Source organism: Plectropomus leopardus, unplaced genomic scaffold (assembly GCF_008729295.1).
Source record: "Plectropomus leopardus isolate mb unplaced genomic scaffold, YSFRI_Pleo_2.0 unplaced_scaffold16119, whole genome shotgun sequence".
NCBI lineage: Eukaryota > Metazoa > Chordata > Actinopteri > Perciformes > Serranidae > Plectropomus > Plectropomus leopardus.
In genome coordinates this window covers 1-5,849 of record NW_024617299.1, presented here as the reverse complement: position 1 = coordinate 5,849, position 5,849 = coordinate 1, and the positions used below count along the sequence as shown (strand labels likewise).

Below are 5,849 nucleotides of genomic sequence, written 5' to 3'. Positions count from 1 at the left end.
CATAATGTTTTGTTTTTAATCTAATATATGATATGTAATTGTTTGTTTCTGAAAAATATCTGATGCCAAATATTTACATTTTCAATTTATTAAAAGGTGATTCAGTCTAAATATCAAAATGTAGTGTAATTGAGTGTAATATTAAATTTTCTTTACTTCTGAAAAAATGTAATTTTTTCTTCATCTGAGTATCTGATGCCATATAGGCTATTTACATTTTTTAGTCAACATGTATACATAACAAAGTTCATTTTGAGCAGTACATGTGATCTTTTTCTTTTTTATTTAGAATTTAGAATCTCTTGTTTTTTTCTATAAAGTACTTGGCTCTACATTTGTATTTTTAAAAGAAGTAAAAGATTATTCCTTGTATTATTTTTGTCATATTGTCAATGTGCATAGGCTACATTATTTGCTTCTGTTAACTAAATCAATAAAGAGACAAAATGCCACAATTACTATTTTCTTTAATGTCTCAAGTCAAGTCTTGAGTTCTGAATTCAATAAAGAATAAACCAAACCAAAGTATAATGTTTACAATGTTCCCCATGTTAGTTTAGCATGTTAACATCCTAACATTTCTAGAACTAAAAACCTACTACTACTAAACACATACAGCTGAGGCTTATAGGAATCTGCCTTGCAATGCAGTCAGAAATCAGTACTGGACAAACAACATTTGACCTGATGAGGATGCTAGATGAAGAGTTAAGAGCTAACCAAAGTCCAAAACAACCTGAAATATTAAAATATTTTGTCTGATTTAATTTCTAGACTTAGACCTCACAATAGTCAATAGTACACTTTAAGGTGCATTGCGTAGGATTTTGGGGATCCACTAGCAGAAATAATGTATAATATTCATAACTATGTTTTAATTAGTGTGTAATCACCTTCAACTAAAACAGGATTTTTTACTTCCATTTTGAATCAACACTGTACCTCCATTGTAGGGTAGACCTACGTGTCTACACTTACCCTGTGGCATAGGGTATGTGTCTACACTGAGCCTTTGTGCACCTCCCCAGAAATGTAACTACATGTTGAGGCAACACAGACCTCCCTGCTGGAACGAGCCCTCCCGATGAGCAAACTAAGAGGCTGCTTAGGGCCCGCTGCCAAATTGACTGTGTCTAACTGTGACCTGTCTAACCTGACCTGTTCCTGACTGACCTAGCAATCCTACACATCTTGCTAGTGTAATGCTTTATGTTACTGATGGGGTGACAAGCAAGGATCATGAGGTTTGTTTAATACAGAACTAGCAACAACATAAAGAATATCCACAGTTTAATTTGGACCAGTCATTACTACATTTTGACTAGTCACTAATTTCATTTCATTTCAAAATGACAGTTCGATGGTTGCAGATATCCATAATTCAGTTTTGACCGGTCAAAGTAAAAAGTAAAATAATCTGAATGCTACTAAAATCTAAATGAAAATAAGAAGAAAAAACGAGTATCGAACCATAGGACTCTAGAGCGTGGGTGAATGCATGCTTAGGACTGAAGGAGAGTATTACCATAGAGTGCATTAGGGGGCAGAGCCTGTGTGAGACAGAACTACATATCTCATCTGTCTGAAAAATACTACTATAGCACCAGCACCTACATGCACCTAACACAAGCATCTTATAAACATACACCATCATGGAATAACACAGAATTCATTAGGACAAAAATACTGAATTTCACTATTTGGAAACGTATAAGTATTTAAGCATCTATAGTAGTAAAGCTGTAGACTGCAGTCAACTGAATACCCCTGCTCTCTCATCTAGTAAACCTATGGTGACCTCCATGTAACATAAAAATGTGAAAGCCCCTCCGTGAAGCTAGTGTTTAGTTTTCATCATTTTGGGCATCATCATAATGTAGGAAAATGGCTGTGCAACAAGGCTCCAAGGACCCGCTCCCTATGTAGACATAAGGGGATCATTCTAAACTAATAAAAACACAAGAAATCTTATTTTCAGGTTATTCTACACACCATCCACAATATCAATAGAAAGTAGTCAATCTCATGTCACCCAATAAAACCTGGTCTAAAGTGTACAAATTCATCAACTGTGAATCTAACGATATCCCTTCTTTCTTATGACTAAATGCGATAAAGCTCCAGCCATATCTCTAGATACTCAAATCTGTACAAATGCATTCTCAGTGACAATACCTTAAATGATTACATCTACGCAATCTGGCATTGTCCACCTGTACAACATGTTTTAAAGGAAATCACTGATAAACTGCCTCAACAATGAGTAAAAATATATCATGGAATATTGTGTTATATTATAAATACTTGCTCATCAAGTGTATCAATATCAAATGTATCACTATTATTATTATTACTACTACTGCTAATAATAATTATTATTATCTATCATTAATTTATTCATTCATTTATCGTCCGTAATCACTTGTCCTCGTAAGGGTCGCTGGGCTGGAGCCTATCCCAGCTGTCATTGGCTGAGAGGCGGGGTACACCCTGGACAGGTCCCCAGGCTATCGCAGGGCTATTATCCAATTATCTATAATTACATAAAATTGTCATTAGGATTTCATGATGTTACCATTACAACAATTAATGCAAATTCAGCCAATCCCGGTGAATTCTGCACAATCTTGCAATTTTGTCCAATCATCGCAAAAACAATGTTTAAAACAGGTAAAATCTCATTCCACTGAAGAGCTGTGCAGCATATTGATCCGCTCAGTCCTTCACTCTTTGTTTATCTTTCGTGGGTTTTTTTTTCCAAAACAGCCAGCTTTCTCACAAGGGCCTGGGGTGGCTAAAAAGGGCAAATCCTTGCTTCACTAAGTAAAACTGAAAATATTAGTAAAATTTGAAAGGGAAAGGGAAAATAAAATAAAAGCAAAAAATATGAAAGCATGAAAATATGAAATGGCAGATGGCGGCTAAACCCCGGACATTACTGGCCACCTCCCCCAGGTAGTGACAGGAATGGTAAATGAATATTATTTCAATATGTGTGAGTGTGTGTAAGTGGTTGTCACCTTGGGTGAAGAAGACAGTGCCCTACTTGTGCAGCCCAGTAAAAAAACAATGCCACTGCCAGTTTCATAGGGACAATCATATTTTATAACATGCATAGTTGTGATAAGAGAGATCTATTTCAGTTTAATACCCAATCATAGAATTCCAAAAGCTAAGTTATGGAACAGGTGTGCAAGTATGCCAATGGTTTATGATGTGTCACTGATAACGATTTTGTACTGTACAATGTTTTTCTGAGGAAAGTTAATATAGCAAGGAACAAGTTACGTATAAACATGAGTCTGGTGGAAGACACACAGGAAAAAGCAGCAGCAAGAACAGCAAGGAAAACCACTTTGAGCTCGAGACCACAACAGGGTGGGTTTTATCAAGTTTTTTTTTGTTGCAGTTCACCATAAATGAAACCTTTGTTTCTAAGAAACCACGTGACCATTTCTGTGGAAATGAAACTGGCTGCAGGGCTGCACTGGCACATGCAAGTACAAGTACAAGTGTGAGGCTTTATCCACAGACAAGTCATCCACCTATAGCATGAAAACTGCAAAGAAGATGCAATTTTGCACATCTCTTCTCCAAAGGTGGGTTGCTTTGTGCTATATTTTTGTGAGTGACCTAGATGAGTAACATATAGCTATTGAAAGCTATGGATAAGTGATCATTAATGTAACATGTTGCTGAACCTGAATTTGTAGACTATGATTGACCCCCTACTCCTTTACAGATGAACAGAGTTGCTGAGCTCCTCTTTTTTTATTTATATCTATGCCATATTCCCGGGCCCAGCCAGTACAGCGAGTAATTTATATATTCCTGAATTTTGTCTGAGATACTAAACAAAGTATTACGTGCACATATAGAGCACAACAAGGACTGACCCCATTTTACATTTCTGAATTACTGTTTGCTGTTACTGTGGGGGCCTTCAGGTCTCCTAATAAGGCTCTCCGGCTGATCCAAAATCTAATTTTTTAAATTTGTTTTCTAAGTACTCTGTTTTATAATGTGTATTTGCCTTCCTTGGGGTTTTAATAACTTTACATTGCTATTCTCTGACGAGGTTAAATGTCTTTTACTTTCCATTTCTAAGTTTTATTATTTTCTTTTAATTTTTTATTGTACAGTTCCTTTATCTATAAAATGTAGTTAAATGAAGAGACAGGAAAAGAGACAGAAGGAGAGGCATAATGTCAGACAGGAAGTGGTAGAAATGAAATCAGATATCTGTGTACAGTGAATATGTTTTCAGCTTAGGTGGGCTATATTTTAGATGAAAATACATTTTGTTCTATCTCTTATGTCTTTGCTGGAATCAATAAATTTTACTGATGCTGCAAGGTATTTTCAGCTTCTTGGGATATTTGTAGTTCTTTGGGAATAACACCTTATAGACCTGTTTCTTTTTTACTTTCAGAGTGAAGCTGTTTACATAATCTCGTTCAGGTGTTTGATGACAGAGACTGCAACCACTATGGAAGTAAACAGGTTTTTTTATGTATCCAACAATAAAAATAAAAATGGAATATTATTCCGCAAACTAGTGTGTATGGGATTATGAGCTGAGTCATCACACCTGAAGTTGTATACTTTCTCATTTATCAAGACATTCTGTGATGACGATTCCTCGGTGGATCTTTACTGTGAGCCAGCAGAGAATACTCCATCAACACTACGGTCTGACAGCAAGGGGGGCTGTCAACAGACTGATGCAAGTGGTAAAGGTCAGCTTTATACAATCAATCGGAAAGCAGAAAGGCACTGAATGATGTGTAGTCTGTAAGTAGTTTTATGTAAAATAATCAATATTACAACCATTATTATTGCTATTTCCACAGAGCCAAGCCCCACTGTGAAGATGACAGCCAGTCAAGTCGGTCACAAGTCTGTCCACACAAGTGAGTGAAAGACAATAATTTTGAAAAACAAACAAATGAATCAGTAGGTTCATTAAGTTCTTCATGTATGGACAAATTTAACTCTATGAAATGTTACAAAAGAACGAAGTAGACACAACATTAAAAAAATAAAACACAAACCTCTATGCTGAAAGACCAAAGACTTGACTTTAAAGCCTGTGCACACTCATAGTCCTCTCACAGAGGTGATTCAGGTTATTTTGCTTGATATCTTATTTTTAGGACAACAGGTGGTTTGTATTGATATAATCTTCCATGCATTACTATTGCCAAAAGCTATTGAAATCATTATTGCTGATCAAATATTCAGACATAATATGATAGTTTCCTGACATATTGTTAATCAGAATCACACAAGCCCTTCAGAAGTAATCTGATTGGATTTCGGGTATCAGATTGGATCGGACCTTGAAATTTGAGAAAAAAGAAAAGAAACATACACATCCTGAAATTGGATTAGATCACATAATCCAGGTCTTGGCTTTAATGAGAATCAAACCTCTGGTAAATGTTGGTCAAATTTGTTTGTAGTTTTGGGGTATGTTTGATCATTTAAGGAAAAGAGTTCAATGAAACTCTGACTGTCGCAGTGGTAAAGCAGATCAAGTAGACATTAGGCTTATGCATTTCAGTACAGTAAATTTTGTCTTTGTAGATTTTGTCTCTGTAAAATAATACCCCAAATAGATGTCAATATCCAACAATAATTATTGAAAGGTGCAATTACAAATCCATTTTGATCTCTTTGACGACACCTATGGCAATAAGCAATAATTACATTGCTGGCAGAGAGTCTTGAAACCAGGTTGGTGATTTATATATATCCATTAGTTTATATCATTTTATGAACCCTGCACTTGAGGAGATAGACAGTGTGCGTGTGTGTGTGTGTGTGTGTGTGTGTGTGTGTGTGTG

At 35.8% G+C, this 5,849-nt stretch overlaps 1 long non-coding RNA gene across 1 annotated transcript; it reads left to right on the top strand.

Moving 5' to 3' along the window:
- The first annotated feature begins 3,474 nt into the window (after positions 1-3,474).
- Positions 3,475-5,310, top strand: LOC121964573. The gene is made up of 4 exons (XR_006107377.1): positions 3,475-3,599; positions 4,433-4,495; positions 4,622-4,739; positions 4,854-5,310. It is a non-coding gene; the product is annotated as an uncharacterized LOC121964573 (long non-coding RNA).
- The last annotated feature ends 539 nt before the right edge of the window (positions 5,311-5,849 follow it).